The sequence below is a fragment of the Schistocerca serialis genome, chromosome 1 (assembly GCF_023864345.2).
Source record: "Schistocerca serialis cubense isolate TAMUIC-IGC-003099 chromosome 1, iqSchSeri2.2, whole genome shotgun sequence".
NCBI classification, from domain to species: domain Eukaryota; kingdom Metazoa; phylum Arthropoda; class Insecta; order Orthoptera; family Acrididae; genus Schistocerca; species Schistocerca serialis.
The window spans coordinates 995,281,086-995,294,222 of record NC_064638.1 but is presented as its reverse complement, the minus strand read 5'-3'; positions in this window follow the sequence as shown (position 1 = coordinate 995,294,222).

Below are 13,137 nucleotides of genomic sequence, written 5' to 3'. Positions count from 1 at the left end.
ACTAGTGCGACCTAATCTTCAGTACTGTTCTAGTGTTTGGGATCCGCACTATATCGGATTATAGGAACACATCGAAGCAATTCAGAGGCGGGCTGCTAGATTTGTTACCGGTAGTTTTGAACAACACGCAACTATTACAGAGATACTTCAAGAACTGAAATGGGAATCTCTGGTGAGGAGGCGATCTTCTTTCCGAGGAGCGCTGCTGAGAAAATTCAGAGAACCGGCGTTTGAGGCTGACTGTAGAATAATTCTACTGCCGCCAATGTACATTTCCATAAGGATTATGGAGATAAGATTAGAGAGATTAGAGCTCGTACGGATACATATAAACAGTCGTTTTTCCCTCGCTCTATTGTCGAGTGTAATAGAAACGCGAGTAGTAGTGGTACAGGGTATCTTTCGCCACGCATCGTACAGTGGCTTGCGGAGTACGTATGTATATGTAGAAATGTTTGTGAAAGGTCCAGAACGACGAACAGTGGGCTACCACAGGTATCATTCCTATGACTCCTGCTGTTCAACATATTTACATTTACGAGCGCACTGGCGGTTTTATTGGCCGCTACTGGTATGGGAAATGCACGACCTAATTTTTTGGCGTTGCGGTGTCATCGGAACAACCCATGTATCGACGCCTTAAGGCCCATACACTTAATACAGTACTGATCCTTAAACCTTTCAGCTAAATTGACAATTTAGTGCCTAGTATACAGGGTGGTCCATTGACCGTGATCGGGCCAAATATCTCATGAAATAAGTGTCAAACGAAAAAACTACAAAGAACTAAACTTGTCTAGCTTGAAGGGGAAAACCAGATGGCGGTACGGTTGGCCCGCTAGATGGCGCTGCCATAGGTCAAAAGGATATCAACTACGTTTTTTAAAATAGGAACCCCCATTTTTATTACATATTCGTGTAGCATGTAAAGAAATATGAATGTTTTAGTTGGACCACTTTTTGCGCTTTGTGATAGATGGCACTGTAATAGTCACAAACATATGGCTCACAATTTTAGACGAACAGTTGGTAACAGGTACGTTTTTTAAATTAAAATACTGAACGTAGGTACGTTTGAACATTTTATTTCGGTTGTTCCAATGTGATACATGTACCTTTGTGAACATATCCTTTCTGAGAACGCATGCTGTTACATCGGGATTACCTGTAAATACCACATAAATGCAATAAATGCTCAAAATGATGTCCGTCAATCTCAATGCATTTGCCAATACGTGTAGTTCGCCTTCCTTAATGTTCGCACATGCATTGACAATGCGCTGACGCATGTTGTCAGGCGTTGTCGATGGATCACGATAGCAAATATCCTTCAACTTTCCCCGCAGAAAGAAATCCGGGAACGTCAGATCCGGTGAACGTCCGGGCCATGGTATGGTGCTTCGACGACCAACCCACCTGTCATGAAATATGCTATTCAATACCGCTTCAACCGCTCGCGAGCTATGTGCCGGACATCCATCATGTTGGAAGTACATCGCCATTCTGTCATGCAGTGAAACATCTTGTAGTAACATCGGTAGAACAGTACGTAGGAAATCTGCATACATTACACCATTTAGATTGCCATCGATAAAATGGGGGCCAATTATCCTTCCTCGCATAATGCCGTACCATACATTAATCCGCCAAGGTCGCTGATATTCCACTTGTCGCAGCCATTGTGGATTTTCCGTTGCCCAATAGTGCATATTATACCGGTTTACGTTACCGCTGTTGGCGAATGACGTTTCGTCGCGAAATAGAACGCGTGCAAAAAATCAGTCATCGTCCCGTAATTTCTCTTGTGCCCAGTGGCAGAACTATACACGACGTTCAAAGTCGTAGCCATGCAATTCCTGATGCATGGAAATATGGTACGGGTGCAGTCGATGTTGATGTAGCACTCTCAACACCGACATTTTTGAGATTCCAGATTCTCGCCCAATTTTTCTGCTACTGATGTGCGGATTATCCGCGACAGCAGCTAAAACACCTACTTGGGCATCATCATTTGTTGCACTTCGTGGTTGACGTTTCACATGTGGCTGAACACTTCCTGTTTCCTTAAATAACGTAACTAACCGGCGAACGGTCCGGACACTTGGATGATGTCGTCCAGGATACCTGGCAGCATACGTAGCACACGCCCGTTGGGATTTTGATCACAATAGCCATGCATCAACACGATATCGACCTTTTCCGCAATTGGTAAGCGGTCCATTTTAACACGGGTAATGTATCACGAAGCAAATACCGTTCGCACTGGCGGAATGTTGCGTGATACCAAGTACTTATACGTTTGTGACTATTACAACGCCATCTATCACAAAGCGAAAAAAGTGGTCCAACTAAATCATTCGAATTCCTTTACGTACTACACGAATATGTAATAAAAATTGGGGGTTCCCATTTTAAAAAACGCAGTTGATATCCTTTTGATCTATGGCAGCGCCATCTAGTGGGCCAACCATAGTACCATCTGGTTTCCCCCTTCAAGCTACACAAGTTCTTTGTAGTTTTTTCGTTTGATGCTTATTACGTGAGATATTTGGCCCTGTCACTATCAATGGACCAGCCTGTATATGTGAGGAGATTTCAAGAGGTAATTACACATTTCGTCTCACGCTAGACCATTGCGTAACAACAGTGATACATTCTCAGAAGAGAGTAATTGATCCACGTTTACTGCAGACACAATTCTGCTGCGATGCGGATGACAGTTGCATCACGGTGTGGGAGTGAAATGGCGCAGCATCTGATAAACAACTCCAAAGTTGAAATACGCGGGACAGTACGATTCCTGTGGGCCAAACTGTTCCCAGAAGTACTGGCGGTATAAGGACTAAATGCAATTCCCTGTCCAGCCGCAGAGAACGGTGCAAGAAATGGACTAAGACCGCAGAAAAGTGGGCGCCGGTAATCGGAAAGGAAGACCATCGACGTCGACGGCCGACGACAATATTCGGGTAATCGAGGAACTGATTCGCAGTAATTGCTGATTTTCCGACAATGAGGACGTTCTACGGCGGTTGTCGAATGGCTGCACGACGAAGAAGCGGAGTTCTGCCGTCGAGGAACTGAACAATTGGTAGAAAGTTCTGATCGTTATCTACAGAGGCTTGTGACTACGTTGAGGAGCAAGCAAAGAGTCCCATTGTTACAGATGGGAGAGTGTCACGCACAACACACTGCCACATCGAGAGCAGCCGTAAGCGAGGAGTGTAAATGGCGCAGTATGACAGCACCCAATACGTAATTCTGCGAGCCGCGCAACACGGAGTAATGGCATGTAACCTCCGAGCTCAGTCGCTCCTCGGCATCATAGCACTGATGGGAAGCATGAAGGCAGAGAAAACTAACAATAACTGAGATACCACGGTGGGAGCAAGACCGCTTATACTACTAGTAAATGGGGGCAAATGACTGCAGCGCCTGCTATCATAAAATACCCCCTTTTCAGTAGCCTCAATTTCAGTGTCTGATAATCCCCTCTGCATCTCTGATAGCCAACAGGATTCAGTCTCCCTAGTTATGTGGTAAATTGGTTGACGATGTACTGTCCGTGTGAAGACTTCCCCACTGAGACCGCTGGCAGCCGGCTGTGGTGGGACATATACACTGCAAGCTCCCACATCTGTTTGATCACTTCCATGACTGGTAGATGGGGACAAGCTGTGCCTTCCTCTGGTGACTGCCAGCTGGAGCCTTCAACCTGCTGGACAAGGCACCTAAGTACATCTCCCTGGCTGCACATGGTTCCGTCTCCCTGGCCGTATGCTGTGTAGGTGACTGGGGTCCTGGGCTTCCGCCTCTCGATACCCGTTGTCCCTGATATGCCGCTGATACACTCCTAAGTGTGCGTCCAACATCGAAAAGTGCTGGAGCGAGCCACACTCGCTGTTGGTGAGTCGCAGAAGGCTTGCGCCTGCAGATTCCTGATCTGGCTACCTGCGCGACATCACTGTTGGGTCCCCACCTGCGGTTACCACATAGTGCAGCCCCCTTGCCGCCCACAGGCGTGGGACTCAACCACATCTTTCACTGCACTGGGAAAGACAATCCATGTTTAAAATCATGTACAATAATTATGTTTCCAGACAATGCTGTTTAACTAACGCCTTCGGTTGCATAACAGCCACCCTCACTGGCTCCCTGAGCTCGACATCCTGCAGTAGTAGTGCCACCATCTCATATGCTGTCTCCATTCCCACTAAAACCGGAACCCGTAGGATTCACTAGAGCACAGTAATGCAACATTCCATAAAAGTTACTAGAAATGTCACAATAATGCGTAACTTACTTTTATGAAGTCCCATCTCTTATAAATAAGTGAAATGATTGGGTAAATCCTCTCAGAGTAATGATATTGACGGAATCAGAGGGTTATAGTTTAAACCAGATAAATGTGTGAGCGATGGCCTCTAACTCCAGGTTCAAATAAAAAAAATTAAACAATAATATTGAGCAGAGCATTAAGTACAGTAACATGTCTGAGTATAGTTCATTTAACTGAGGATTAATCCATGAAAATCGGCAGCAACCACTCAATAGTCCGAAAAGGCAGTTTCCGATTATCAGCGGCGACGTAGATTACTTATCATAAAAAATCACTGTAGAAATGTGCAGGAAGTCCATCTCACACAAATATGAGCATCAACTACAGCAAATAATTACAGTTCACAGTTACGTACCTCAAATTCTATTAACAAAGTTAAAGTTCGCAAATGTCGAACAAAATTAATCATCAATACAGAGCCAAATAATTTAAGTCCACTGAAAAGTTAAAGTACGTAGCTCACGCTCATAAAATTATTCCTGGTCCAGTGAACAGATAACGCAACCCTGCTCACTCAGCAGAGAAAGGCGACCAGAGACAGAGATGTCAAGAGCGCTACAGATTTTGATGACATTTCATTGAAAAAAAAAACAGTGTTAAACAAGTCACTTCAGAAAGCATGCCTAAGGGCCAGTTTGAGAAACGAATGCTTGATCTTTAGTTAGACTTTTATTCTTATGTGTTATTCATTACTATTCGCATCTCCATGGCTGTTTTATACGATTTTATTAATGACCCTTCTGTAACTAATCAATCAGAGCATCTAAAATAGTAAATTGTGGGTACTCATCTACTGTAAAGATTAGATGTCGAGCTAGGCAACTCATGCTACCTTCATACTACGTGTAATTGGGGAGGTTTTACAGTATCGGCACACCTGCATATATGTCTGTAATTCTTTATACATATGCATCATCTGCAAAGTAGTGCGGTTCTAAGCGCTTCAGTGTGGAACCACATGACCGCTACGGTCGCAGGTTCGAATCCTGCGCGGGTACGGATGTGTGTGATGTCCTTAGGTTAGTTAGGTTTAAGTAGTTCTAAGTTCTAGGGGACTGATGACCTCAGATGTTGAGTCCCATAGTGCTCAGAGCCATTGTTTTTTTTTTTTTTTTTTTGCAAAGTAGATGTTGTGGTATTTAGTGGCGTCGACGGATTTCATTTTACTCTTTTTAAGATCTGATTGCTTCAGTGTCTCAGTTGTTATTAATCTTATGATCCATCACAATTAAAACACGGAGTTCGGCTAACCTTGCTTGCTCCGGTCTCAGGAAGAAACCCGCATTCCGCTACTCTACTACTACTTTACCTGCAGTTCCCCAGTTGGCTAGCCGCTGTGAGCCGGCTTTTCGTAATGTTACACGTTGAACCTACATGACACTTGTCATTAAGTAAAACAGTTTGGCAGTATCCCGACGCCCTGTATATTTATTATATGAGTAAGACTACTTAATGAAATGGAAAAGCTTGATCAAACTATGCCAAAACTACATAAGTTAACGGAGGTAAATGATTTTGATATTTCGTTTACGAAGCCCTCCGTTGTGCTGCTTAAGAAACACAGGCATGTGTTCCAAAACCAAGACGTTGGCGAAGGAATTGTGTGTGGAAGCGGTATCCTGAGATTTTTTTGCAAGGATAGAGTCGTTCTACGGGTTGATTTGAAGGCTTTGATGGTTAGGTGTAAAATTTCCTGTTTAATAGATTTATTTTTAGGGTTTAAGACCTTTGGATCAGATCTAGAGAACAGGTAAGGCATAGGTTATAGACGGGGTAATTACCTAGACTCTTTTTTTGTGTCCATATACTGCTCTTTTTTTAATGCAAAAGTTTTTTTTGCGGATTGCATGAGAGTTCGGTAAGTGGAGTCTCTTTTCAGTGATCTGGAGCACATGTTACCAGCAACCTGCGACGGTGGCGATGTCCCGATGATGACATTTTTGGATGGAGGCAATATAGTTAATGTTGTTATCAGGAAAGTGTGTAGTACAAGTCCTGCCGCTGGTGATGGAGCTGATGATGGAGCCGTAATTGCTCTGGTGACAGACCTGGTGACAGCATTGATGGTTATGACGATAATGACACAGCACTGTGGTGATGATGGTGACGGCTACAGTGGTCGTAAGAGGTGATGGAGTCAGTGATGCACGTTGTGGTGCCGTGATCGGTACAGTAGTGGTTAGCGGTGGAAGTGGTTCTGCTGCATGTGCTGCAGTAGCAGGTACTGTGAACGTAAAATATGCTAAGTTTGATGACTGAGGAAATGTTGATTGATTGATCTGAGCAGTCGCTCTAGTAGTGGAATAGGAATGGAAGGTGGCAGGAAGAAGTGGAGGAAGGGCACAAGGATGAGGTTGATACTGGGTACTTTCACATTTCCAAATATTTCAATAACTATAAATTATGATGTTCATAATTTCATATATTATGATGTTCCTTTTCTGTCTGTTATCGACATTTACAGATCATTATGGTTTACTTTTATGGAGTGCGAACAACGACAAATTCAGCATGTTTTCCAGGACTGTCAGGAAATCTACTGACTACATTGTCCAGTCAATTTAATGTGGCCACCTGTCAAAAGCGTGAAAACCATTTTTCACTGGGCGGAGCGCTCTGAGATATGCAGGACGAGAGTCAGTGAGGTTCTGGAAGTTACCGTCAGGGATATGGAGCCGTGTCGACCCTAGAGCCGTGGCCAACTGCGCTAGGTTTCGTGGTTGAGGATCCGTGGGGCGAATATCCCGATCGAGGTGGACGCACAGATTCTAGATTGGGTTTTTGGTGGCAAGGTGACTCATCCCTGTGCTCTTCGAACCACACACATACAGTACAAGCTCTGTGCCACGTTGCATAGTCCTACTCGTAGATACCATCATGCCAAGGGAAAACAAACTGCATCTAGGGATAGACATGGCGCAAGATGCTACTCCAGGCGGGTGTAAAATGAATGAGCGGAAAGGAGAATAATAAACGCTAAAATTAAGATTTGGCCCTGTCTGACTACCCCCTGAAGCAGATCTTAGGATCTCTTAATTCTATAAATTACCATATAATCATAAATGAATGATGAAGGCAACTAATCCTACTAAATGATAAACGTTGTTTCTGTTTATATATTTATTGTAGATTAAAAAACCCTTATATTACAAAGTTTAAATTTCCTAAGTAAAATTACTAATGAATTGCCAAACTCTGCCCCTTATTGTGACTACGCGGTCTAATATCAATAAAGCGAAATGACTGACATCATCTACGTACCACACACTAGAAGACACTACTTTCAAAGATGATCTACGGTGGTGTGGAACCTCATTGGAAATAAACTAATGTGATCACAGCTGTTTAGCTTTTATGACCCTAATAAGCCGAAGCAGTTTGCGATATCACCGTATGTACTGCGTCCGTTGCGTCGAAGTGATGGTTCTCATACTCGTCTGCGACGATGGAAGAACTTCAGCCACAAATAAACTCTTTCAGGCACTAGGACGGCAGAAGGCGGTCCTCTGACTAATATACTCTAATATTGTCTTCTCCTCTCTGCGTTCTACAGTCGAGAAACGCGAACCCCCAGCCACACGGACGGAGTTCAGATAACGTCTCAACGCAAGTATAGGCAGAGGAAGTGCTCTCAATTACTGAACGCTGCGTACTCAACGACGATTTCCAACCCGGAGGTGAAGTCCAGAATCGTATAGGTTCGCAACAGTACAGTGTTTAGCTGTTCTAACTACAGAGTCTCCTGAGAGCAAGTACAGCAAGTCCGTCTGTACCAACAAAGCTGATATCGAGCAACCGTCACACACGGGCGCTCACAACGGAAGACCTCGTCTCTCCACCGCTGGACTCCCAGCAAGGCTCATCTCCCCACCATCGTAATTCCGAAAACGAATCATATTCCCGAAACCAAGGAATATTCTCCCTTTCTAAAGATTCTTCCGACACGCCGACCAACAATATTTTAGTCTTTTGTCGTCCAGCATGGTAAGTTTGCGAGGAAAACCTATACTCATACAATGGTACGCTTCTGAGTAAAAACCCGCGCAAATATCCCAGCCTGCGTGGTTTCCGAGGTGCCGCTTCTTCGTTACTCTTATCTGCGTCCAAGATCTGCAGAGGGTTCAGAAGTATTATCCGGTTATTCTTCCGACCCTACTACAATAGCGACCGATAGCGGCTGGTCGCTCCTGTGTTGTCTTCGCGCTCAGGTGTTCAGACTGTCCGTCATGGCACTTCCTATGTGGAGCTGAACCACCACACCTGTGTGGGCCTTCCACCCAGGGCTTGAGTTCAGCCTCCCGTTTCATTTCCACTTTCGTTCCAACCTCTACTCATTCATTACGCCGTTCTGATAATAAAGACACTTGTAACACTTCCGCCCTACTCGGGCGTAGGTTAGCTATATAAAGCCTGTACTGTAATAAGTTCACGGGCTTCACCTTATAAATAAGGATTTTAGTACATTAGTTGACCGCGTGTACCTAATAGAAGCAAAATCGGACTTATCTTCAGTCAATAACTACAGTGATGCATCAAGCAAATGTACAGTATAATTATTCTTTCGCATGGACAAGAAGTACACACAGTAGATGCTACCTATAACTAACAATTCGGTCGCCAGCCTACTTAGGCAATTAGTGAGTTTTTCCTTGTACAAGTGGGTGCATGTACAAGCATAGTAACACGTAGTAATGATGCGTTATATGGCAAAGTTTGGAACCCGAAAAATCCACTGAACTAAAGTTTTCTCTTTTTTGGTACTAATTTGGACGAGCTACATTTACACAACACCACACAGTAATGATTACTACGAACTGCATTTTGTATGTTGAGCAGACTGAAATCGGGCATAGATTGCCCTAGCGTCGACAATCTTAAAAGTACACACACAATATCACTATGAATAATGGAAAAAACGCTAATACATTTAGGATTAATATAGAATTTAGCTTTACTGTTCAAATTTGATCAGTACACATCAAGGTTTGAACGAGTGAACAAGAGCAAAAGGGGGGGGGGGGGGGCCCTGAAACTGTTATAGTCGTTATTCTGAAACTATCTAGTACTGAAGGCAAATTAACACACAAAATTATCAATCTCTGGAAACTACTCTTTTGTCTTACTTCTGAATAATTTAACTGTCATTATTTCTGTCTCAAATTAATTAAATAACATCGCTAACTCAATCCAACAAAAACTCTTTTGTTCTTTACCAATATTTGCAACAGCACACAGAACTATAGATTCCTTTATGGCATAGATTAATCTGCTGATAATTTTCATTAACACAAACATTAAACTTTCAGTTTAGGATACTCGGATTGCACAATACGAGGTAAGGATCCTGTCTAGGTCAGTGATCAGGATAAGTCATGGCTAAAGCAATTCTGGTGAAAGTCACGTTATTATTGAACCATTAGAAACAGTTTCGACACTGGTCCTCACAGATACACTTCTAAAGATGAAATAAATGTTTGACCTGTGCAAGTCGGTGCGGCGGTTGGCGGGCAGCGAGCTAGCGGGCAGCACGGCACACATGCAAGCACGGCTAAGGCTCACACAACATCGGCACTTTCCATCTTCTTAGCGTCGTAATCTTTCCAATTTTGTGCCTCAGAATATAGCCATGCCAAGTAGTCGTCGGAATCGGTTCATCCGAGGCTCAATGGAATCCACTTTTCCTGGGTAGCCTCCTCGGTACAGTACGTGTACTTCCGACTGTTGCTCGCCTCCGACTGTGTTACTGAGCCCGTTGTGCCGAACCGCGCCAGTGTGTGTTTTCCCGCCTCGCCTGCCTCCACCCTTTCCCGCTCCCCTACAGGTAGGGTATTCACCACAGGTTTTCTACTACACATATCCTAATGCATTACCTACGTATGGACCAAGTGTATAAATTACAATTTTCACATCTTACAATAGTTTTAACATTAAATACACTTTCCTTTGATCACCACATTATTTGAAATCTAACATAAATAATATTCGTTTCAAAAGTTACTCACAGTTTCTTTAACATGACACGAAAAGAATCGAAAAAGAAATTCAACACATTGCTATTATTAATTTATCTAAATTCATAAAGAAAAAAATTCTTATACGTATAATTCTCGTTACACATGCCCCTGTTTCCAGAAAATTTTCTTAAGTCCAAATTTTATGGGAACACTAAATCTTACAATTATACAGTGGTTCTGAATTTTTACTTAACTGTCCAAAAAGATTTACACTACATATTTCCTTTTGCTCACTGTATATAGGTTTACACTTTTTTTATACTTCAAGAATACTGACTTGTCATTTACTCAAGTGCCTTTCGCACAGTCCAACTTCCCATCACAATCTCACTAAAATAGCAATTTACTTATTTTTTCTAAATTTCTCAAAGAAATAATTTAAAATTCTGAAATACAAACATATAACTACAAAAACAATTTCATATTTTGTATACACTATAAGAAAATTTATCGCTGCATGCTTTGAATAGCAGTCCATTTTCTTACTTACTAAACAAAACACACACACATATATTCAGAAAATTAACTACATATATTTGCTGCCTATTATGTGGATTTGGGCAGTCCTTTTTACCTCATATTGTCACATCTCCTGGATCACATTTACAATTTTCCATCGATTATTTATCTGCCCTCATTGGTATTTGGCAGTCCTTCATATTATAATTCATACACTGCCCATTTTCATTTTTGACAGTCCCATCTTTTATCTGGCTGATAGCATTTATCCTTTCTTTCAGCCCTTTTCTCCATACATTTTTACAGTTACAGTACAATTGGTAATCTGAAACTCACATAACTACATTAGCACACTTTCAAGGGTATACAGACATTTACAAAGATTAGATACATTTAGGATAACTTGGGTTCAGCATAAGATACAGCACATTTACTCGTTCCTAGGTACATACAGTTTCAGGTCCACAATATTTTTTTACACCTAAAGGTCTTTTGGATTTTGGGTAGATCAGGTAGTAAGCATTGTCGTGTGGAATATTCTGTATTAGATATGGTCCATTATAAATATATTTAAATTTTGAAATTTCATGGTTTAGTTCACTAGACTTTTCGTGGGTTTTTAAAAGAACATAATCTCCAATTTTAAATTGTGAAACTTTTAAATTTTTATTGTGTCTTTTAGATCTAGATTTAGCCTTTTGCTTTGCCCTTTTTATCACCAATTCTTTCTTTTGATCCAATCCCAAACTTGTACAAGGTGGAAACTCTAGTTTTTCTTCAATTAAACTTTTACTACTTCTGCCTAACAAAATTTCTTCCGGTGGAAATCCTGTAGTTTCATGATGCAGTGTGTTCATGACATTCTCAAAATCCGATATAAATCTGCCCCAGGCTCTAATTCAACAAACAATAATTCACTTTCAGATAAAACTGAGTTACAGTAATAATAAAGTCATGCATAATATTAATAATATATAAAATACAACATCCTGCCCCCTAATCTCTTTATTAACAAGGCAGTCTTTTCTGGTTCATAAAACAGTCACTTAAGTCTGGTGGCTTCTTAGGCTTCTGGAGTTCAAAGTCTTTGCTTACTTGAACTCTTCGCAAAATAAACACAGAGTCGTCAGGTGGCTCTTTCTTTCTTTGTTCAGTTTCAACGTCTGGATTTTGTTTTGAAGCTTCTTCCTCATTAGGTACAATACCGCAATTAACTGCATCCCTATTATTTTCACTGATTTTCTGATACCCTCTTTCAGTAAAAGTATATTCATTTTCCTTTACACCTGAAAATTCATCTTCACTAGAGTCATCACTACACTCTTCCTCAACATCAGATTCACTTAAGCACGCTACTTTTGCACAATAGGGAGCGTTAGTACATTCATTTTCGTCTATATTTATGTATCTTTCATCATCCGAACTATCGTCGGAATCCGACCCTTCCGGATCGCTTTCAGGTTCTAACATAAAAGCTTTTCTGAGACAGGCACTAAGTTCTTCCTCTGTATTGTCGTCAGGTTTAGATTTTAATTCAATCTCCTCTTTTGGCAAAACGGCCTCATCCTCAGCTTTATTCACATCCACTGTGACTTCATATTCGGTGTAATCCTCGTGGACTTTAATTACTTTCAGGTAATCATCTACCCCTTCTACACGGTGCCTCTCGGTAGCAGCTTGTACTATTGGCGGACTGTTAGCAGAAGTTATTTCTTCGTCAATGCTGAGGATTTCATCCTCCAAATCCTTCCTATCATTAACCTTCATCCTATTGGCGGCACGCGTACTTTGCGCGGCGCTATTTATTCTCCTCTCTTCAATTTTGCGCCACGTCACTTTATGGACGTCCCTACTATCTCTCTTTCCACCAACTAATTTCTTCGCCTCATACTCCCTTTTAAAATCCTCCCACTCACATTGCTTTAGGCCCTTGTACAGATCGTCGATCTGCACACGCCAATCAGTAACTTCTGCTAATTCATTATCGCCTTTTACCTCATTGCAAACACTGCTAACTGCACCTCTCTGTGTATTCACAGTCTCATTTATTGTTTCCTTTGCCACGGAATTATCACTCGTAAAATTTTCATTAGCTCTGACTGCTACGTTCGTACCTACTGCTGCCGTATTGCTAGCGGCTTCTTTCCGAACAGATGTTCGGCTAGGCTGGGCCGTTGCCCTCTGATGCTCCACTCGCCTGTTAACATGTAGCGCTCTGTGCGGCAGCGACGATTCATTCTGGCTCGCACCTGACGCTTGTTTCGCCACAACACGTCGCGGCGTTCCATGCTCGTCCCTAGCCTGTCTCATTACATTACGGTCGGTCCG